This window comes from Hevea brasiliensis, chromosome 2 (genome assembly GCF_030052815.1).
Source record: "Hevea brasiliensis isolate MT/VB/25A 57/8 chromosome 2, ASM3005281v1, whole genome shotgun sequence".
NCBI classification, from domain to species: domain Eukaryota; kingdom Viridiplantae; phylum Streptophyta; class Magnoliopsida; order Malpighiales; family Euphorbiaceae; genus Hevea; species Hevea brasiliensis.
This window is the reverse complement of record NC_079494.1, coordinates 3,095,648-3,119,922: the sequence shown is the minus strand read 5'-3', so window position 1 is coordinate 3,119,922 and position 24,275 is coordinate 3,095,648. Positions and strand designations below refer to the sequence as shown.

Below are 24,275 nucleotides of genomic sequence, written 5' to 3'. Positions count from 1 at the left end.
GGATTGCCAAGACGATAGATTGGATTTCCATGGAAAGAGGGAAGCTAATTTTAATTTGTAAAAGTTGAAATAAGAATTGCAGACTCTGACTCCAAAACCACTGATCCAACTCCCATACTTTTAGCTAATACTATAGCCTCTGGAACAGCTAAAGCCTCACCTTGCAGAGGAGAGGAGCAAAAAACCTCCATAGCAATACCATCCACTATATTGCCTTTAACATTTCTACCAACAACAGCAATTGCAGTATAAGGGAGATTCTGTTTCCAAGCAACATCACAATTAAATTTAATATAGCCCCTAGGAGGGAAACTCCATCTCTGCAAAGTAGGCATTTGTTGACTTCTAACATTAATGAAAGAAAAATCCTCAATCATCTTGGTTATCTGACGAATTGTATCCATAGGATTGGGGCTACTATGCTAAAAAATAGCCTTGTTTCTTTCATTCCATATTTGCTAATAAGTAATAGTAGTTACAACTAACAAATCCTCAGGAAAATATCCTCTAGACTCCTCCAAAATCAGCTCAGACCACCAAATAGCAAAAGAAGAAAAACCAACAGGATGTGGTTTATAAGAACAAGGACGAGCAAACCAAGAAGCAGTAACATGATGACACCAGAAAATACAATGAAATGGATTCAGAATGATTTAAATAGATTTGACAAATAGGATTCAGATTTATACCTCTGCGAGCCAGGTTATCCACAATTGGAAGAGCATCATGCATAGCTCTCCAAATAAAGATTTTCAGTTTCGAAACGGTTGGGAGATTCCAAGTACACTTCCAAATTTTAGCTGGAATAGAGAAAGATTGTCGATAGCCTCTTGCTTGTAACTCGATAAATCTGTAAGAAAGAAAATTATACCCCGACTTAACAAATTTAATGCCATTTCTCTCATAATGCCAAATCAAGCGATCTTCAATCCCTCTAGGAGCAATAGGAATAGATTTTATCACTTTAGCTTCCCCCAAAGAAAATAAATTATCAAGTAGATCTTCTTTCCATTTGACATTCTCATGATCAATGAGATCAGCCACAAAATTCATGTGTAACGGATAATTGTGTGTCCTTGAAGGTTTAAAACCATTAATATCTGGGACCTAAGGCTCTTCCCAAATCAAGGTTCTACTTCCATCACCAATGTTATATCTAACCCCTTACTTTAATAAACTTCTTCCCACAATAATACTCTTCCATATCCAAGAACTACTTTTTTTAACAGGAGCTTGCCAAAAAGAAAAATGAGGGAAATACAACCCTTTAGTAATTCTGGCCCATAAATTTGAGGGGTTTGATAGACGTCTCCATCCTTGCTTCGTTAAATAAGCAATATTAAAATTTTCAAATTCCTTGAATCCCATACCTCCCGTTATCTTTGGACCAGAAGTCATTTGCCAACCAATCCAACATAATTTTCTTTCCCCTTCTTTTTTATCCCACCAAAAACCTGAAATAGGATTATTCAATTAATGACAGGAGCTTTTAGGAAACTTCAGAACGGCCATTGCATAGGCTGGAATAGCATTAAGCACAGATTTTACCAAAACTTCCCTTCCTACTTGAGTAAGAAGCTTCTACTTCCAAGATTGCATTTTAACCTCAATCCTTTCCTTAATAAAATTCAATGCCCGTCTCTTTGATCTGCCCCACATAGATGGAAGGCCAAGATATTTCTCATTGTTCTGCATTTCAACCATCCCCAAAATAGAAAAAATGTCTCTACAAAGATTCAAAGGAGTATTGCAACTAAATTGAATGCTTGATTTTTGGAAATTTACTTTTTGCCCTGTAATTGAAGAATACGATGCTAGAAGATTCTTAATTGCCATAGCTCCATTCTAGTCGCTGAAGTGTATCATCAGCAAACAAGATATTAGACATAGATGGAGTGTATCTATTTAGCTTAATGCCCTTGGTTCTCCCTTCCCTGTTTTCCTTCTATATAAAACATGATAGAGCCTGAGTCACAAAAAGAAAAAGATATGGTGGTGAGAGGGGGTCCCCCTACCTTAAACCACTTGAAGGAATGAAAGGGGGGGAGGGGGAGGAGGGAACGGGGAAGGAGTCCCATTAATCAAAATAGAGAAAGATACAGTTTTTAACACATTGCATCACCAAATGAACCAAAGACGGGTGGAACCCATACTGCAAGAGAACCTTCTCCAGGAAAAACCAATCCACTTGGTCATAAGCTTTGAAAATATCCAGCTTCAAAGCCATAGAATGCTGCTTGGACTTTACAGAACTGAGATAATGGAAAACTTCATGACCCACTACTATGTTGTCTTGAATGGCTCTTCCTGGGATAAAAGCTACTTGATCCTGTGAAATATGGTTTAAGTCTATTAGCAATACATTTTGAAATCACTTTATAAATGAAATTGCAGAGGCTTATAGGCCTATATTGGTTAACTGAAACAGGGTTTTTACATTTTGGAATAAGGACTATGTTAGTTCTATTCATTTCTTTAGACATAAACCAAGTGTCAAAGAAACTTTTAACAGCTTTACATACATCAAGGCCTATAATATCCCAACTATTATGATAGAAAGCACTGAAAAACCCACCTAGGCCAAGGGCTTTTGAACCAGCCAACTCAAAAACAGCTCTTTTAATCTCTTCATCAGTTACTGGGGCAAGAAGATTGTCATTTATATGATGAGAAACAATTGGGGATATTAAACAAGATAAATCCACAACTCCCACAAAAGGATCTCTACTGTAAATTCTCATAAAATAATCCATGATCTCTTCCTTAACACCCTACTCTTCCTAAATCCATTCTCCATTAGGCTTTTACAACTTCATAATACAGTTCCTTTGTCTTCTTTGAACCGTAGAAAAGTGAAAAAAATCTAGCATCCTTATCCCCTGCTTGCAACCAAGAAATTCTCAATCCTTGTAGCTCGAGCAATTTTTGCTTAACATCTCGTTCCACATCTTTGTTATTCTAATTCAAAGGATGCTGGTATAAATTCTCTAAAACCTCTTCAGTCTTTTAATCTCTTTTCTACAACATTTCAACTTCTAAGCAAACATAAACATTGGGGAGCCTCTGATGGTCATATTCCAAGCCTTCACCACCACTGGCTGAAACTCATTGTTATAATAAGCACGCAAATTTAAGGCATACACACAAATCATACAATTACACAGTATTAAAAATAGAAGAAGAATACCACAGGATTTAATGTGGTTCAACCGTAAGGTCTACATTCATGGGCAAGACAAAAGAAAAAGTTTCACTATGATGAAAAGAGCAAGAAACAATCAATCAGAACTCTTAAACCCTAACTCCAGTGTGTTTCTCGAATATCTCACAACTCTACCGCAAAGGGTAGAATATTATAATATTTATACTGGCCTGGGCCTATCGGCCTGTGCCCTCCGCTACCACCACAGATCTCACTTTTTATCCCAATTGGGTAGTAGCTGTGAAACTTTTGGGTCGGATCACAATTTGGATCCATGAAAAATATATCCAAAATTCAAGCCACAAAAATAACAATTCTTCCCCCTTGGCTTGAATTCCCTTTATCATCAACAAAATAATCACAAAATACTCTGTCTTGTCATATGCCCTCGCAAGGGCATTATTGAGCACTACAAATACCAACCAAGTCTAGGCAATGCCTAAACTTGCTGACTGGGACTTCCTTGGTCATCATATCTGCTGGATTATTATGTGTAGAGACTTTCTACACAACTACAGTCCCCTGAGATACAATGTCCCGAATGAAGTGATATTTGACATCAATATGCTTAGTTCGCTCATGGTACATCTGATTCTTTATAAGATGTATTACACTGTGGCTGTCACAAAACACTGTTGCCTTGTTCTGTATTAACTCAAGATCACCCACCAAACCTTGTAACCATAAAACTTCCTTTACTGTCTCTGCTAAGGTCATATATTCAGCCTCTGTGATAAACAAAGCATCTGTAACTTACAATGTTACCTTCCAACTGATAGCACTTTCAGAAAAAGTAAATAAATAACCTGTTAAAGATCTCCTCTTGTCTAAGTCCCCTGCAGAATCTGAATCTACATAGCCAACAACTGAATCAATCATCTTGGCCTATCAAATGTCAGACCAACATCTGTAGTACCCTTCAAATACCTCAAAATCCATTTCCCAGGACAGGCCATGTATCTACTCATAACACTAACTGCATGTGAAATGTCAAGTCGGGTACATACCATAGCATACATGATGCTACCAACAACACTCGAATAGGGAACACTGGACATGTGCTCTATCTACTCATCTGTTTTGGGTGACATATCTGCAGATAACTTGAAATGAGCAGCAAAAGGAATAGTCACAGGCTTAGCATTATTCATGTTGAAACGCTTAAGTATTTTCTCAACATAGGCCTATTGAGACCAGAAAAGCTTCCCAATACTTCTATCCCTGGTAATTTCCATTCCCAATATCTTCTTTGTAGCACCCAAATCTTTCATCTCAAACTCATCACTCAACTGCTTTTTCAGAATATTAATTTGTAACATGCTTTTAGTAGCAATAAGTATGTCATCCATATACAATAGCAAATAAACAAAGAAATTATCTGAAAGCTTCTTATAATATACACAACTGTCATATGAACTACTATTAAAGCCATTACGAATCATGAATGTATTAAATCTTTTGTACCACTGCTTAGGAGACTGTTTCAGACCATATAAAGATTTTTTAAGCAAGCAAACACAGTTTTCCATACCTGGAATGAGAAATCCCTTAGGCTAACTCATATAAATTTGCTCCTCTAACTCACCATACAAAAATGTTGTCTTTACATCTAGTTGCTCAAGCTCTAGATCATGAAGAGCAACCATAGAAAGTAAGACTCTGATAAAACTGTGCTTCACAACTGGAGAAAATACTTCATTAAAATCAATTCCCTCCCTCTGAGTAAAGCTTTTTGCTACCAACCGTGCCTTATATCGAGGTGCTTCAACCCCTGGAGTGACTTCCTTTTTCTTGAACACCCATTTGCAACCTACCACTTTTTGTCTCTTAGGCAATGTTACAAGCACCCAAATTTGATTCTTGTGAAGAGATTCAATTTCTTCACTCATAGCACCGACCCACTGATCTGCATCTAAACAAGAAATAGCTTCTCTATAATTGCTGGGTTCATGGACATCAACTGTCTCAGTAACTAACAAGGCAAACACAACTAAATCTGCATATGCATATCTTTGTGATAGTCTAATCTGTCTTCTCTCTCTACCAGTTGCAATGCTATATGGTTCCTGTTGCTGTTACTCAGGTGCATCCTCTTGTTGATCAGGATCTTGCACCTCATCCTCTGAATCACTGGACTGAACTGCTGAAGTATCAATACCAAGCTCCACCTGTTCTCTAACATTGGGATCTGATTCTGCTATTGACTTCTCCCTCTGACTATCTAATGAAGCAGACTTATTAAATGTAACATCCCTGCTGATAATTAATCCTAGAGACTTTGCATCATTGCATCACAATCTGTAGCCTTTCACTCCAGATGCATACCTTAGAAATATGCATTTTCTTGCCATCGGCTCAAGCTTACCATCTCTTACATGAGCATAAGCAGGGCAACCAAATACTCTCAGCTGAGAGTAATTAACAGGTGAACCGGACCAGATCTCAAAAGGAGTTTTACACTCAATAGCTATAGATGGAGATCTATTAACCAAGAAATAGGCTGTATTGATTGCTTCAGCCTAGAAATCCTTTCCCAATTCTGAATGTGAGAGCATTCTTCGTGCTTTGTCACAAAGCGTTCTGTTCATGCATTCTGCAATACCATTCTCAATCATCATCTTCCACTTTACAAAGGTTGAAAATGCCTCATCTTTTATTTTCAGAAAATACACCCACACCATCCGAGAGTAATCATCAATCAAAGCCATGAAGTACCTGGCACCGCTCTTGGAAGGGATTCTGTTAGGACCCCATAGATCTGAGTGGATATAATCCACTGTTCCTCTGGTCTTGCGCACTGCTTTTTTATCGAACTTGACCCTCGTCTGTTTGCCAAACACACAGTGTTTATAAAAGTCCATAGATTCTATTTTCTGCCCGTCCAATAAATCCCTCTTGCTTAACACGGATAATCTTCTTTCACTCATATGACCAAGACGCATATGCCACAATTGAGTCTGATTCTGATTATTGCTTCCAGATGCTCGCAGCTTTCACTGAAATCAGCATCGCCTCTTAAGAAAATACAACTCAAAACCAAGTCGCTTCTTCATGAGTACCATAGAGCCCTTGCACACTTTGCGAACTCCATTCTCTGTATGGTATTGAATCCATGAGAGTCAAGTGTCCCAAGAGAAATCAGGTTCCTCTTTAGTCCTGGAACATGCCAACACTCTATAATTCTGACAATGCCATCAAACATCCTCAATCTGATGTTACCAATTCTTTTAACAGATAATGCACGATCATTGCCCAGAAACATCTTGCCACTCATCTGTTTGTAAGTGACAAACCAGTTTCTGTGTGGACACCTATTATAAGTAGCACCAGTATCAAGAATCCATGAATTTTGTCCATGATCTGAACTCACGGATAAAATTTCTCCAGCACTGTTATCACCATCAGAATCAATAAAACTATCAACCACATTCGCAGAACTTTTTGATTGCTTTCCCTTTTTATTTTTCAACTTGGGACAGTCTCTCCTATAGTGACCTTACTCTTTGCACTCAAAACAGTTGGCCTTTTTAATTCTTAACTTAGATCTGGCCTTAGATTTCTTCCTGCTGGAAGAACCCTCCATTGAATGTGTTCTTCCCCTGCTCAACAAACCTTCCCCCTCAAATATTTCTCTATTATCTGAAAATTTCTTTTTCAACTCCTTCGATTTCAGAGAATTACTAACATCGTCTAGTGAAATACTATCTTTCCCATACAACAGAGTATCAACAAAAGTTTCATAGGAAGATGGCAAAGAATATAATACAATAAGGGCATGATCCTTACTATCAATCTCAATATTAATATTTTTCAAATCCATAATGATTGAATTGAATTCATCCAGATGTTCTTTAATGGGCGTACCTTCACTCATTCTCTGATTGTAAAGTCTTTTCTTCAGATATAGGCGGTTGGTCAGTGATTTGGCAGAGTATAACTCCTCTAATTTCTTCCATACCGCAAATGCTGAGCTTTCACCAGCAATCTCGCGTATAACATTATCAGTTACGCTCATGAAAATCGCACTCAAGGCTCTCTCCTTTAGATCAGCCTTCTTCGCCTCTTTCATACCTTTAGGAAAGTTATCAATGATTGCCTTTTATAGACCTTGTAGGATCAAGGAAGATTTAATTTTAATCTTCTACAGACTGAAACTCGATCCACCATCAAATTTCTCCATCTCATACTTCGTTGAAGACAACGCCATCTGTAAACCCTATGTTTTGCGCATAAAGCTCTGATATCAGTTTGTTATAATAAGCATGTAAATCTAAGGTATACACACAAATTACACAATCATACAGTACTGAAAATAGAAGAAGAATAATACAGGATTTAACGTGGTTCAACTGTAAGGTCTACGTCCACGGACAAAACAAGAGAAAAAGTTCCACTATAATGAAAAGAGCAAGATACAATCAATCAGAACTCTTAAACTCTAATCCCAATGTGTTTCCCAAATATCTCACAACTCTATCGCAAATGATAAAATATTACAATATTTATCCCACACCTCACTTTTTATCTCAATTGGGTAGTGGTGCGAAACTTTCGAATCGGATTACAATTCGGGTTCATGAAAAATATATCCAAAATTCAAATCACAAAAATAACACTCATGATATTGTAACCATTTCTCCTCAAAACGAAAAAGAAAGACCGGCTTAGAAGTAGCTGGTTCCAGACATAGAACTACAGGTCTATGATCTGATCCTGTAAGATCCTCATGAATCATAATAGCCTTCGAGAAACACTCTCACCATTCAATGGAGGCCAAAGCTCTATCTAACCTCTACGGGATAGTTGATTGACTGAAATGCTTGTTAAACCGTGTAAATTTTAGGCTCTTAAATTGAAGAACCATTAACTCATAGAAAGAAATAAAATCTCGAAAGTCATTAACATGAGAAGGTCTCACTTGGCTCCCATCCAATTTGTCATCTTGAGAAATAATAGCATTCAAATTACCAATACAGAGCCCACGACTTGGAGAAGAGGCTTTTAGATGCTTAACCGAATGCCAAAAATTACTCCTTCCCTCTCTTGATGGGCATCCATATAAGAACGTTGCATGCCAACTAATATCTTTATTTTTGATTACTACTTCTATATCAATAAAATTTCTACCCTGGCCAAGGATATGAACGTCCATAGAATCCAACTACCAGAGCACTAACCCTCCAGATATACCAACTAGATCCGCATAATGGGACTTATCAAAACCCAATCTTTTTCGAGCTGACTCTAAAATCCTCTGCTTATTCTTAGTCTCCATGATAAAAATCACAGAGGGGCTATATTTCCTTATGAGCTCTCTGAGAGCTCGAACCACCAAGGGTTGTCCAAAACCTTGGCAATTCCAAGAAATGCAATTCATCCCATGTTGTGGCTTTAGGCCAGCCACCAAAGCCTCAGAAGTAGTCACGTACTGATTCCCATCCTCTTTACTTTTCCCTTTCTCACCCCCCTTGTATGATCTTCTCTTTCATTACGCTGAGAAAACCCTTCTTCTGGCTGCTCTACCCTAATTTGCACTCCTCCTCTTACTCTTCTCTTCCATCTACAAGCTGTTACACTACTACCAGCTTCAGAATGGTTCTTAGACTTTCTCGCTTGTTCCAAATATTTCCTTCTGTCTTAGTTGACTAAATCTCTATGTCAAATAATTATATTTTGATTAGGAAATAAGTGTTGGGCCCTGAGAATCTCAGCTATAACTTCAAGATTTGGACATGCTACTATTGAGTCAGGTTTCTTTAAACTACAAGCCAGATGCACAAGGAAATCAAATGGCTTAGCCCCAAAAAGAAGTGGATCATTAGGTCTATTAGCTTGTAGTAAATAGAAATTTTCTTGGTAAGGCTTCTTTTTGCAAACCCAATCTGAGTGAAACCTTGGCCTTCCCCTTGTTAATGGGCTAGACTGAACCAGACAGATTAGAGAAACCACGTTTATGGCCTATAGACAAATCTTTCCAGCCCACAACCAAAACCTTATGATTTTTTTCTTCAATTGTGGTCTCCCTTATATCACTTTCTTTTGTACAAACAGGTTTCCCCTTTACTGAAGCAAGAGAAGAAAACAACTCACCTTTACCCTGATTTGCTTGACTTCCTCTGCACCCTTGCTGTTAAGTCTTTTCCTCATAAATGTTTCCTTACTCTTGATCCTTGGAAAAAACCAAAGAAATAGGAACCCTCCGAGCCTGCACTGGTTTATCAGATTTACCAGTTACCATAGACTGAAGGTCCCCCCTCTACTTTTCCTAATAAAAGGTATAAACTCTCCTTGGACAGAGAGCTTCGAGCGTACGAACCGGAGCTAGTGCCTTCTGCACTCCTGCTCTTCAGATCATCTAAATCTTAGTCATTAATGCAGATAGGTGGCCTCAATTCTAGCATGAGGACTGTGGAACTAGAAGCATCTTTCCCACGCTCCGTCGCGGAAGAAGTGTGCCCGGACTCTGACGGGCATCTGGTTAGTAGAGGAATTGAGGATCTTTTGATTATGGATCTTTGTTCTAATATGTTGCTAGGCGATTTTCCAATCAACCAAGTTCCAAACTGCATCGGACTATCATTCTTATCCCCCTTACCATTATAAGAAATCCAATTCGAGCAAAATCTGATCATATGTCCAATACAGCCACAGAAAAAACAAAACGTCGGGAGACGTTCATACTTGAACTTTACCCAATCTCGTTTAACTCCATCTCTTGTCAAAAAGAACCCAGTTAAGATAGCTCTTTCAATCAAAAAATAAACTTTAATTCTGAAAAAGGATCTCCATTCCTCCAGACTGTCTTCCGTTTCATCTATCTCGATGAGGCCTGTAAGAAGACCCCCAATTTCTCTTCGCATTTTCACAGTTCCAGTTACTCGGTGGAAGACCATGCAGTTGGACCCAGAAACCTTCCGTAGTAAAATTAATCTCCTGCAATGACTTATTCGGAGGCCACTCCTTGAAGATCGTAAGATTATTGTCTATCGACCAAGGGCCTTCATCAATAATTCTGTCCTCATCCTGGGCATTCTCGAAAAAAAAGATGAACGCTCTCTTTGGCCCTCTCTTAACCACAAAATCCACCTTAAATTTCCAGATTTTCCCCGTGGTTGTCCACAGGATCCACGGGCTATATCTTTTAATGGTCACAATCTTGACAATCAATTTATTGGGTGTGATATTATGACCCATTCCTTTATTTTCAAACAGCTCCGAAGCTGGCTTTTCACAACTCAAAGTCTCTATCATGTTAACAAGTTCAGAGAGGGAATGTTCTGAAAGGCTCATAACGACATAACTAGTAGAGAGATAGTGAGGATGATTGTTAAAAACAAAAGTAAGAGAGGGATTTGGTGAGACGAATCAAACTGTTATGAAAGAATAGAGTAAATGCAAGGCAAGGGAAAGAGAAACAAAAGACAACAACAAATAAATTCCTAGCAAAAGAAACTCCTCAAGCCGAAGATAATCGATCCTAATAACTTCAAATTCATGAGACCCACAGTAAGGACAAAAACCACACCCTCTCTCTCTCTCTCTCTCTCTCTCTCCACATTATCCACGTCATGCTTTCCTCCGTTTACCACCTATCCTCCAAATTTCCCTGGGAAATTATACGTTACAGCAGTGATTTCGTATAAATAATCTTATAAGGCAATAAATTAAAATTAAATATATGAATTATGATATATTCTATAAATACAAAAGTAAGTCCAAAAATAAAATGTATCAATCAATGTTATTTTTATTTAACTCTTTTTGTCTATGTGCTGAGGTCTATTTAACATTATTGTTAAAAAAATATTTTTTGAATATATTAATTAAAAATTTTTAAAATATAATTTAAAATTAAATTTGATAAATTTTGTTCATAAAATTATAAAATAATAAAACTTTTCAAAACTATTTTTTTAATAATATTTGAAATATAATTTTTTTAAAGCAGTCTTCAATATAAGATTTCATATAAGGTCTATTTTCTTGCTATGAAAAAAGGAAAAACTTGTTAGGTCTCTTTGTCAATGTTGTTGGAGTTACTGTTAAGAAAAATATTTTTTATTTTTAAATATATTAGTTGAAGAGTATTAAAAATAATTTAAATTAAATTTAATAATTTTTAATTATAATAATATTAAAATAATAAAAAAAATTTTCTCAAATGATTTTTTAATAACATTTAAAATATATATTTTTTCAATAATTTTAACTCTCCAACTTTAATGCCAAATATGCCACATTTTCATAACATACTTTTCATGGAAATGTTGTGAATTGGATTATGCTAATGCATTCCCGAATACTCATATGGTTCATTTGCTCATGATCCTTTCTGCCCTAAAAATCTAACTTTGTTTGCCGTTAATTGAGTGCTTGTTTAACATTTAGTTTGGACAGTCCAAATTATTTTTCTAAATAAAAACATTATTTTACTAAATAAAAACATTATTTTAAATACAATTGTAATAACTTGAATTTTAAAAATAGAAATTTTGTATTTTTATATAGTATTTAAATATTATTTTAATATCATATAACTAATTTATAATTTTTGTAATACTTTCATTTATATATATATCTAATGTTATTTCTAAATATATTTTATAAATTATTTAATAATTCAATTTTAATTTAAATTATTAGTTTTAAACATTAGTGTTAAATTAATTAATAAAATATATTATTTCATTATGGTTAAACTTGGTTCTATTATTATTATTATTATTATTATTATTATTGTATATTACTTTTATTATTAATAGGTAAACTTTTAGGAATGAATTTAGACAATATGCATGTCCAGATTCATTCCTAAAATTATAAATAAATAAATAAAATTAATTAAACAGTAGCAAACAGACCCTCCCAAATCTCTCTCTTTTCTCTTGGATCTTTCCCTCTCCCTCTCCGTTCACTGCATTTCTGGCCAGACCAGCCGCGTGCGATTGCCGGCATAACTCCGACAAACCTCCAGGCAAGCTTCGGCGACTGCTAGAACCACCAGAAGCGGCGACAAACGAGAGAGGAGAGAGAAAAACACGCGTGCAGGGGCAGCAAATTCTAGGCACGATTCTAGCTTCATCCGACGTCTAATTGAGGCGTTCTTAGTGGCGTTGGAAAGCTTATTCCAAAAGTTTTCTTTTGATACCAATTTTGTAACAAAAGGTAGTCAAAGGAAAAAATTACAGAGGAGAGAAATTTTGAATTTTTCAAGCTTTTCGATCAGATTTAGGATGAGCCAACCGTTGGATCGACGATCCGAGACTATCAATGAACTTAGAGTGACAAACCTTCGAGATGAGACTAACTCTGCTCTGATCGGACATTGTTTAAGAAAGGCGATCATCGAACAGTCCAGATCGCTTGGTAAGATTTTGAAATTTTTAATAGCTGAAAATTATATATAATTTTATGATAATTATTAACAATTTTTGAGCTTCTTTTAGGTGTTATTGGATTGATGATAGCTCACCAGCACTCGGGACTGAGTTTTTAGCCTGATTCAGCTACCCGGTGGCCCGTCTTGGAACATAGTCAATATTATAGTCAATCACAGCATTTTCAGATGTCCCGAACGCATTTCAGGTATGTAAACTCGAACTCTAAATTGCCTTATTTGCCTAATGTCAAGTTTAAAATAAAATTCATAAAATATTCGTGGGTAGCCAGAAAATTTTGATTCCTTTTGCATTAGTTTAATAACATCATTAAGGATTGCGGGGTATGTTTATAGAATTTTTGAAGTTGGTTTGGATGATTTTTAAAAAATGTTAATTTTAACCCTTATAGCTGAATTGCCCAATTACTTGAGTTTAGTCTGGTTTGGCTGGCCCAGGAGGGGCTGTGCAATGTTGTTGAGATGTGAGCTTGAGGCCTTTGGTTATAAAAGTATTGTTTAAGCTACTTTGCAGGTTACATAGGTATTGGCTACAGAGAAAACTCTGTTAGATTTTCGACATAAATTAGGGTGTCTTTTAACTCTTTAAATCCTTATTTTGTATTAATGCAGAAAAATTCATAATATAATTTTTTAGGTGATCAGAGCCAGTGTTCTTCTTCTGCTCAGTCGCCATAGTAATCCCCGGTTGATCTGTGAGTAAATATTGATTTTGTTTATAATTTCAATATTATTATATATATTCAAGACATGTCTATGCATTCACTTATAAATATATGTATATAGTTAAATACCAGGTATACCTTGTATTGTATTTTTATTTATTGAAATTATTGTGAGTGTTGCCTTAGGATAATTTGGAGCTGTGCTCTTGTGTTAGCATACTTGTGGTGTGATTACGGATATAGATAGAACGGGTAGTTGCGACTGAAGCTTGACTCATTGGGACCTAATCCTTTTCGTGGATAAGTCGGGGTCAGTATAGCTTTGAGTTGATCTCACTGACCCCCGCATTTGAATTATTAAGAGAAAGTCTGGCTCGAGTTGATCTCACTGACAGAGATTGAAATTAAGAGAGTTGCATAGGGGATCAGCTCTCACATATATATAATATGATTGATGTGACACACTATGTATGAGTGCTCTAAATTGTTTTTTGTGCTAATATTGTTTGAATTGTTTGGAAATATGTGTGTATGCTATATTTTATACATATGAATGTATTAAGTTTAAATAGTTATAGAAATTATATTTAAAATTAATATCTTACTATATGAGTCGAACGTTAACTTCTGTTCAACTAATTTTCCCAGATGACAGGTTGATTCTTTTTGTGAATAACCTGCTTACTTTCTCGCAGGTTTACTAACAGTGCTTTATTTGTATGTCAATTTCTTGATTTAAAATATAGAACTCCACACGTGCTAGTAGTATTCTAAACTTGTTGTGACTGTATTGATTTGTTTCTTTGAGTTTGTAAACATGTTTATGGATATATTGGAATGTATGAGATGAGTAATCGCTATGGATGAGGAAGCTGATCTCCCATTTGATTATTTAATTGCTTGAGGATTGTGAGGGTAAACTGAGCTCCCCAAATTGAGATATTTTTGAGTTTATAAGTTAGGTGAGCTAAAACTTTTCTTTTGGATAGTCTAATTTATGGTCAGATTCTGTTCATTTGTTTTTCTTGAAATTGGACTATAGTCATAGGCCTCATGGTTGAGTTAGGAATAGTTATGCTTAATACGGACTTTGAGGGCCTTATACTGACCAATATCCTATTATTGGTATGGTCCAGAAATCGGGCCGTGACAACTATTAAAAAGAATAGTTTGAAAAAAATTATTTTATTATTTTAGTATTTTTATAACTAAAATTTATTAAATTTAATTTTAAATTATTTTTTAACACCCTCTAATTAATATATTTAAAAAGTAATTTTTTTAATAATAATTTTAACATTAATACCAAAAAGGCCATTGAGAAGACGTTCTATATACATTAATAATCAACGATAGAGTTACCACAAAACCATTATAATTTCTCTGTTTAAATCTTATTCTTTATTAGTTGAATTAATAAAAAATTTTATTAAAAATACTTAATTTTATAAAAAAAATTTATCAATAAAAAATATTTTCGAAAACAGGTTTTTTCAATAAAATATTTTAAAATATTATTTATTTCCATAAAAATATAAATAATAAAATTTTTTTAATCGTTTAAAATATTCATGTTCAATAATAAAACTTTTTCACTAAAAAAACTGTCCTTAGAATGAAAAAAAATTATATAATATTTTTCTTTTAAAGTTTCTAAAAAAATGTAAAAAATTTTAATAAGAATACTTCATTTTATTAAAAATGAAAATAAATTTTTGAAAATAGTTTTTTTTTCAATAAAAAATTAAAATATTGTTTATTTCCAAAAAAATTTCAAATAATAAAATTTTTAATCGTTTTAAAAATTTTCAATAATAAAACTTTTTATACTAAAAAACTTTGTCCTTAGAATGAAAAAAGATTTTCAAATATTTTTCTTTTAGAATTTCTTAAAAAATATATTTTTGAAAAATTTCCTTGGAAATTGCATTTTAAAAAAAGGAAATCCAAACTCATCACAAAAGTTAAATATTATTTTATATTATTTAATAAAAATATAATAATATTTGATGCATGTATTTTATATCATCATTTAGGTGTAATTTTTGCACACAATTTACCCTTGTTCATAGCTATTATTATAGATATTAGTATATATTTAGTCAATTTTACAATTTTCACATTTCTTAGTTTAATTTTTGAAATTTATTTGTTTTGTAGGGTAAATTTGGAGAAATTTAATGTATTTTGATCAGAGTAGCCATTTGGAGGAGATTAAAGTCGAATTGCAAAAATTTTGAAGTTGAGTAAAAAAATGGCCGAGAGCGACACAACCTGCAGCACAACCGAATTAGCTTATGTCACAGGTTGTGTCGATCGTCAGATATTCAGGCCGAGAGCTACACAACCCGCGACACAACCCACGACACAACCGACTCAGCTTATGTCGTTTTTACTGAAAATGGCTGACGTGGCATTCTTGTTACTCTGACTTTTTACCTCACTTTCTCTGGAACCTTCCCCCTTTTTACCCATTCTAGGGCAGACCCTTAGCCCATATAAAGCCTCCTTTATCATTTTCTTTGCATAGGGAGGAAGGGAGGCAATTTTTGGCAAGATTAGAAAGAGAGAAGGAGGGAGCACGGGATTCATTTTTCCAGCAGCAGCAGGAGCTCGTTCTGCACTTTTCTGCAGCAGATTCTTCTGCATTTTTCTAGGTTTTTCTATTCCTTAACTTAGATTTCCATTATTTATTCATTTATACATTTGGGTTTGTCTTGAAACTATGATTAGTGAGTAGTTATTTGAGATTCTAGAGATGGGTTTGTAAATATTGCTTTGTATTGTGGTTTTGAACTGATTTAGCCATTTAAATGAGGTTTGTTAGATTTTGATTTATTGCTTGTGAGCTTGTTGCCTTGCTTGATGAATGGGCCCTCATTAAGTTAAGCTTTAATCCTTAATAGATGGACTGAAAAGTGAATATTAGGGATAGATAATCTTGCAATAAACTTTATTTTCTTGGTGTTAGAGATAAGCTAAGAGGATTAAGGGGAACTTTCCAAAAATCAATTAGAGCTTTAATTGGGTTTTTGTTAGGTTTGAAATACCGTGAAAACAGGGTTTGATTTAATGAAAACCAACTTTGAAATGCTTGAAAAAGGTTTCAAAAATTTAAGAATTGATTTCCCTCAAAATTGTAATTCTCATGTGTTTGGCTAAATTAGGGATAAAACCACATGCAAACAATATTGAAAAACCCAATCTCTAGAATCACTTTAATTTTTATTGAATTTAGATTTAATTCCTCTTAATTTCATAAATAGCAATTTCAATTTAAATTTTGTTAATCTAGTTTAATTAATTTAGTTAATTGTTTGATTTAGTTTAAATTCCTCAAATACCAATTTTAATTTCAAATTTCATTTTACATCTTTAAATTTTGTCATTCTAATTAGCTTATACTTTTATTTCCAATTTAAGCACAATTTCCTGTGGGATCGATATTATTTTTTAAAAATATACTACTATGACCCGTGCACTTGCGGACTACACATCAAGTTTTTGGCGCCGTTGCCGGGGAATTGTCTGTTTTTAAGTTGGATTTTAATTGTTTTAAGCTAATTAGAATTTTTATTTTCTTTTATTTTCACTACTGTTCCTTGTGTTTTTCAGGTACTTTTCTTGTTTATGAGACGATCGAAAAGCACAAGTGATACTGAATTGTTGTTCAATCCTGAAATTGAAAAATTCTGCCGAGCCAACAAAAAGGATTACAAGAGAAGAAAGGAAGCGGAAAAAGAAGAACAACAAAGATTTGAGCAAGAGGAGATAATAGAAAATATGGAGAATCAAAATAGAGCTATTGGTGGAGACAATGGAGGAAATGAGCAAAATAGGCAAAATGAAGTTGTTAATCAAAATGATCCTCAAAGAAGATCCATGTTAGATTATGCTTTTCCTAGATGTGCTGATATGAGAGATAACAGACCTATCATTGGAGCTAATCAATTTGAGTTAAAGACTGGTCTCATTCAAATGGTTCAGAATTCACAATTTGGAGGGAGTCCACTTGAAAATCCTCATTCTCATTTGAAGAAATTTTTGATGATATGTGGTACACAAAGACAACCTGGAGTTTCAGATGAAGTAATTCGGCTCACCTTATTTCCATTCTCTCTTCGGGATTCAGCATTGGAGTGGTATGACTCACTTCCACAAGCTACTATAGTTACTTGGGAGCAGCTATCTCAAGCTTTTCTATCTCAATTTTTCCCACCTGGGAAGACCACTCATTTGAGGAATTCGATGGTAGCTTTTAAGCCAAGGGATGATGAAACTTTGTATGAATCTTGGATGAGATTTAAGGAGCTTGAAAGGCAATGTCCTCATCATGAAATACCGAAATGGATGATTGTTCAGAATTTCTACACCAGAGTTACTCCAGCCATAAGAAACACAATTGATTCACAAGCAGGAGGAGATTTCATGAAAATGACAAGTGAAGAATGCTATGATTTATTTGAGAAGATTGCTCATAATACCCATTTATGGGGAAATCCTAGAGCACTTGAGCCAAAGAAGGCTGGGATTTATGAACTTGACTCAGTTAGCTACATGAATGCAAGATTTGATCAGTTGACTCAGCTTCTTAGTGATTTTTGCACAAAGGCAACAACCTCAACTCCTACAACTATGCAACAAGTTGCCTACACAGATGGAACTCAAAGTTGTGGAGTTGATTATTCTTCTTATGGTGATGATTTTTTGCAAGAACAAGCTGCTTATGCAGGAGGTTATCAACAGAAACCTATGGGAAATGCTTACTCTAATGTGAACAACTCAACATGGAGACCACAAGCAACTTTTGCTCAACAAGGTCAAAGCTCAAATTATGCTCATAACCAGCAGTATATGCAGCAGAATAAGCCTCAATTTCAGCCTCAATTTCAGCCCACAAAGCAACCACAACCTGGATATCAAGCAAGAGCACAACAATCCCTTCCACCTCATGAACCGAAGCCAACCTTGGAAAGCATGATGGAGAAATTTTTTGCTGAACAAAGCAAGATGAATAGCAAATTGGAGGAAGAAATGCAACACATGAGACAAACCATGGATCAATTACAAGTCCACAACCACATGTTGGAAACTCAATTGGCTCAACAAGCAAGCTCATCGGCAAGCAAATCCTATGGGAAACTACCTAGCCAACCACAAAACCCTCATGAACAATGTAAGGTTGTGACCTTGAGGAGTGGTAAGAAAGTTGGTCAAGAGAGTGAAAACAAGAGAGAAGGAGGGAGCACGGGATTCATTTTTTCAGCAGCAGCAGGAGCACGTTTCTACAGCAGATTCTTCTGCATTTTTCTGGGTTTTTCTATTCCTTAACTTAGATTTTCATTATTTCTTCATTTATACATTTGGGTTTGTCTTGAAACTATGAATAGTGAGTAGTTGTTTGAGATTCTAGAGATGGGTTTGTAAATATTATTTTGTATTGTGGTTTTGAACTGATTTAGCCATTTAAATGAAGATTGTTACATTTTGATTTATTGCTTGTGTGCTTATTGCCTTGCTTGATGAATGGGCCCTCATTAAGTTAAGCTTTAATCCTTAATAGATGGACTGAAAAGTGAATATTAGGGATAGATAATCTTGCAATAAACTTTATTTTCTTGGTGTTAGAGATAAGCTAAGAGGATTAAGGGGAGCTTTCCAAAATCAATTAGAGCATTAATTGGGTTTTTGTTAGGTTTGAAATACCGTGAAAACAGGGTTTGATTTAATGAAAACCAACTTTGAGATGCTTGAAAAAGGTTTCAAAAATTTAAGAATTGATTTCCCTCAAAATTGCAATTCTCATGTGTTTGGCTAAATTAGGGATAAACCACATGCAAACAATGTTGAAAAATCCAATCTCTAGAATCACTTTAATTTTTATTGAATTTAGATTTAATTCCTCTTAATTTCATAAATAGCAATTTCAATTTAAATTTTGGTAATCTAGTTTAATTAATTTAGTTAATTGTTTGATTTAGTTTAAATTCCTCAAATACCAATTTTAATTTCAAATTTCATTTTACATCTTTAAATTTTGTCATTCTAATTAGCTTATACTTTTATTTCCAATTTAAGCACAATTCCCTGTGGGATCAATATCATTTTTTTTAAAACTATACTACTGTGACCCGTGCACTTGCGGACTACACAACATCAAGTTTTTTGGCGCCGTTGCCGGGGAAGAAAAATGAAAAAGAAGAAGAAAGCAAAAGTGAGCAAGATGAGGAAGAGAAACCATACATCCCACCTGAACCTTACAAGCCCACCCTTCCCTACCCTCAAAGATTCATCAAGCATAAGCTAGACAAACAATTTGGCAAATTCCTTGAAGTGCTAAAGAAGTTGTACATCAATGTGCCATTCACTGAGGCACTATCCCAAATGCCAAGTTATGCCAAATTTTTGAAGGAGATTCTTTCCAACAAGAGAAGGCTAGAAGATTATAACACCATCAACTTGGGAGAGCAATGCAGTGCTATAATTCAGAAGAAGTTACCTCCCAAACTCAAAGATCCGGGTGTGTTTTCTATTCCTTGTCATATTGGTGATAATTGTGTGGCAAATGCCTTATGTGACCTTGGAGCTAGTGTCAGCCTAATGCCTCTTTCAATATATGAGAAGTTGAATATGGGAGAGTTGAAGCCCACAAACATGTATCTTTCATTGGCTGACCGTTCAATTAAGTATCTGGAAGGCATTCTTGAAAATGTGCCTATCAAGATTGGGAAATTCTACATTCCGATGGACTTTGTCATTTTAGATATGGAAGAAGACACAAAAGTTCCTATCTTATTGGGAAGACCCTTTTTGGCAACAGCTGGTGCATTAATTGATGTAAAGGGTGAGAAATTGACACTTAGAGTGGGAGATGATCAAATGATATTCAACATCAATCCTGCCATGAAAAGGAAACATGAAGAAGTTGAGTCTTGTTTGCGGGTAGACATTATTGATGAGATTGTTCAAGAGCATTTCAAAAAAAGCTATCCACAAGACTCTCTTGAAAATTGCTTAGTCCATGGTGGGAGCATTGATGATGACAATCACAACATAGCTACTTTTGCACAACACTTGGAGAGCTTTCCATCACATCCTGAAGCCACAATTTTTCAGCTTGAAGAAGTGCAAAATTTGGAGATCAAACCACCATCATTAAAGGTAGAGGATGCCCCAAAGGTAGATCTTAAACCTCTTCCTTCCAACCTCAGGTATGCTTTTCTTGGACCCAATGAAACATATCCTGTTATAATTAATGCATCTTTGACTGATATTGAGAATGAAAAATTGTTGAGAGTTTTGAGAGAATATAGAAGAGTTTTGGGTTATGCAATTGATGATATAAAGGGAATTAGTCCAACAGTTTGTATGCATAGGATTTTCCTTGAGCCAAATAGTAAACCTTACATTGAACACCAAAGAAGATTAAATCCTACAATGAAAGATGTTGTGAAAAAGGAAATCCTAAAATTACTAGCTGCTGGAATTATTTACCCCATTTCTGACAGTGAGTGGGTTAGTTCTGTGCATGTTGTACCAAAACAAGGTGGGGTGACAGTTGTTAAAAATGAGAATAATGAATTGATACCCACTAGAACTGTTACAGGTTGGAGAATGTGCATAGACTATAGGAAGTTGAACAATGCCACAAGAAAAGACCATTTTCCCCTTCCTTTTATGGATCAAATGTTAGAGAGATTAGCCAAGCATTCTTTCTTTTGTTACTTAGATGGATATTCTGGTTTCTTTTAAATTCCAATACATCCTGATGACCAAGAAAAAACTACCTTTACATGTCCCTATGGCACCTTTGCCTATCGAAGGATGTCATTTGGATTGTGTAATGCGCCTGGTACATTTCAAAGGTGCATGATGGCCATTTTTTCTGATTTTATTGAAGAAATTATGGAGGTCTTCATGGATGACTTTTCAGTTTATGGTACTAATTTTGATTCATGCTTGACTAATTTGTCTAAAATCTTGCAGAGATGTGCTGATAATGATTTGGTGTTGAATTGGGAGAAATGCCACTTTATGGTCCAAGAGGGGATCGTTTTAGGCATTTGATCTCAAATAGGGGAATTGAAGTGGATAGAACTAAAATATAAAATATTGAAAAAATGCCCCCTCCAACCACTGTCAAAGGAGTGCGGAGTTTTCTTGGACATGCTGGGTTTTACCGGCGATTTATTCAAGATTTTTCTAAACTTGCTAAACCCTTAACAAATCTTTTGAATCATGATGTTAAATTTGATTTTAATCAAGATTGTATGGTTGCTTTTTGCAGGTTGAAGACGGCCTTAACAACAACTCCTATCATGCAACCCCCGGATTGGACCTTGTCATTCGAAATCATGTGTGATGCAAGCGAGTTTGCTGTTGGAGCTGTCCTTGGCCAGCGAAAAGATAGGAAACCTTATGCCATTTACTATGCAAGCTGAACCCTTGATGAAGCTCAAGTTAATTATGCCACAACTGAAAAGGAGTTCCTTGCGGTAGTATTTGCACTCAATAAATTTCGTTCTTATTTGGTTAACTCAAAGGTAATAGTTTTCACTGATCATGCAGCAATAAGGTATCTAATGAGCAAGAAAGAAGCTAAATCTAGGTTGATTAGATGGATTTTGTTACTTCAAGAATTTGATTTGGAAATAAGAGATAAAAAAGGTGTTGAGAATGTGGTGGCTGATCACCTTTCTAGGATAAAAACTGAAAATAAAGATGATGAAATTGTGCCAATTGATGAGTTTTTCATTAATGAGCAGTTGTATGTGTTGAATTCTGCACTTCCATGGTTTGTTGACATTGTGAATTTCTTGTCTTGTGGTGTTTTGCCACCTGATTTGTCTTGGCAGCAAAAGAAAAGATTCTTGCATGATATTAAATTTTATTCTTGGGAAGAACCTCTTTTGTTTAGGAGATGTAATGATGGAATAATTAGGAGATGTATACCAGAGAAAGAAATAAATGATGTTATTTACCATTGTCATTCCTCTGAATATGGTGGTCATTTTAGTGTCTCAAAAACTGTTGAAAAAGTCTTGACATCAGGTTTCTATTGGCCTAAAATGTTCAAACATGTGAGAGACTTTGTAAGCAAGTGTGATAGGTGCCAAAGAGTAGGCAACATTTCCAAGAGAGATGAGATGCCCCAACAATCCATATTAGAAGTTGAATTGTTTGATGTGTGGGGAATTGATTTCATGGGGCCATTTCCATCTTCTTATGGGAATAAATATATCTTAGTAGGGGTGGACTATGTATCTAAATGGGTAGAAGCTATTGCTACACCTACCAATGATGCAAAAGTTGAGGTGAAATTTCTGAAAAAATTTGTTTTGACCAGATTTGGTGCCCCACGTGCCATAATCAGTGATGGTGGTAGCCATTTTTGCAACCACCAATTTGAAAAATTGATGAGAAAATATGGGGTAAAGCATAGGATTGCCACACGGTATCAACCCCAAACAAATGGCCAAGTAGAAATCACAAATAGAGAAATTAAGCAAATCTTGGAGAAAACTGTCAACAAGTCCAGAAAAGATTGGTCCCTTAAATTAGATGACACTCTTTGGGCATATAGAACAGCATTTAAAACCCCCATAGGAACTACACCTTATAGGTTAGTTTTTGGGAAATCATGCCATTTGCCCGTAGAGTTAGAACATAAAGCTTATTGGGCCATTAGAGCAATCAATTTTGATTTACAAGCTGCTGGACATAAAGGACTTTTGCAACTTTATGAGTTAGAAGAATTGAGACTTGATGCTTATGAAAATGCTAGGATCTATAAAGAAATAACAAAAAAATGGCATGATAGGCATATCAAGAAAAAGGACTTTAAGGAAGGAGATTTAGTTCTCTTATTCAATTCAAGGTTGAAATTTTTTCCAGGAAAATTAAAATCAAGGTGGTCCGGTCCATTTAAAATTGTAAAAGTCTTTCCTCATGGTGTTGTGGAAATTTTTGGTGAAAAATAAATGGGCAAAGGTTGAGGCACTATTCAATTGGTGAGCCAATTGAGAAGATAGCAACTTGCTATCTCTCTCATTCTCCATGAAATTTTGAGTGAGTATGGTCAAGCTAAAAGCCTAAACTTAGCATTTTTGGTGCATAACTCCCAAATTTTTCATTGATTCTTTATTTCTTTCATATATATATTTGTTTTAAGTTTTTTCAATACTCCTTATTCAGAGTTTAATATTGTTCTACTTTCCTTGTGCAGATGGGATGCAATGCATTACAAGCAAATGAGCATATAAAAAATTTTTTGTTTTAGTCTAGCTTTAAATTTTTGGCTTTAAATTTTAGTTTCAAATTTTTTCACTTATAATTTTCATCTTTCTATTATTGAATATTTGCTGGTGATTCTTGCTGGATTCATTGCCCTTTTTGTTAATTTTAAGAGAAAATTTTTCCAAACCTTGACATCTTGGTTTAAAAGGAAAATTATTTGAATGTGAATGTGTAAATTGGTGCTTTGAAAAATTATTTTTTATGAGTATTTGATGAACATGACAAATTGAACAATTAGAATTCATGTTATGAAGGTTTAATCATTTGAAATCTAATTTGTTTCAATTTTTTAGGTGCTATGAAATTTGGTCAATTTTGGGCAGATTGTTGCACAACCTGCGACATAACCGAGTTTGCTTGTGTCACCGCTTATGTTCGCTGGGCACATTTTTGGGCAGATTGTTGCACAACCTGCGATATAACCGAGTTTGCTTGTGTCACCGCTTATGTTCGCTGGGCACATTTTTGGGCAGATTGTTACACAACCTGCGACATAACCCCCCTATCCTTATGTTCTAACTTGTGTTGCCTGTTTGTTTTGCAGGATAAGAACTCCCTTCACCAGAATGGGCCAGCAGTAAGCCCAAGCCCAAGCCCAAAAGCCCACTAACCCATCTTGATGAAAAAAAAAAAAACAAAAAAAAAAAACATTTCATGTCTTTATTTTTAGTTGCTTAATTAATTAGTATTTTGAACTTATTTAGTTAATATTTTT

At 34.9% G+C, this 24,275-nt stretch overlaps 1 non-coding gene across 1 annotated transcript; it reads right to left on the bottom strand.

Moving 5' to 3' along the window:
• Positions 1-17,497: 17,497 nt before the first annotated feature.
• LOC131178202 (small nucleolar RNA R71) lies at positions 17,498-17,604 on the bottom strand. The gene has a single exon (XR_009147336.1). It is a non-coding gene; the product is annotated as a small nucleolar RNA R71 (small nucleolar RNA).
• Positions 17,605-24,275: the final 6,671 nt, after the last annotated feature.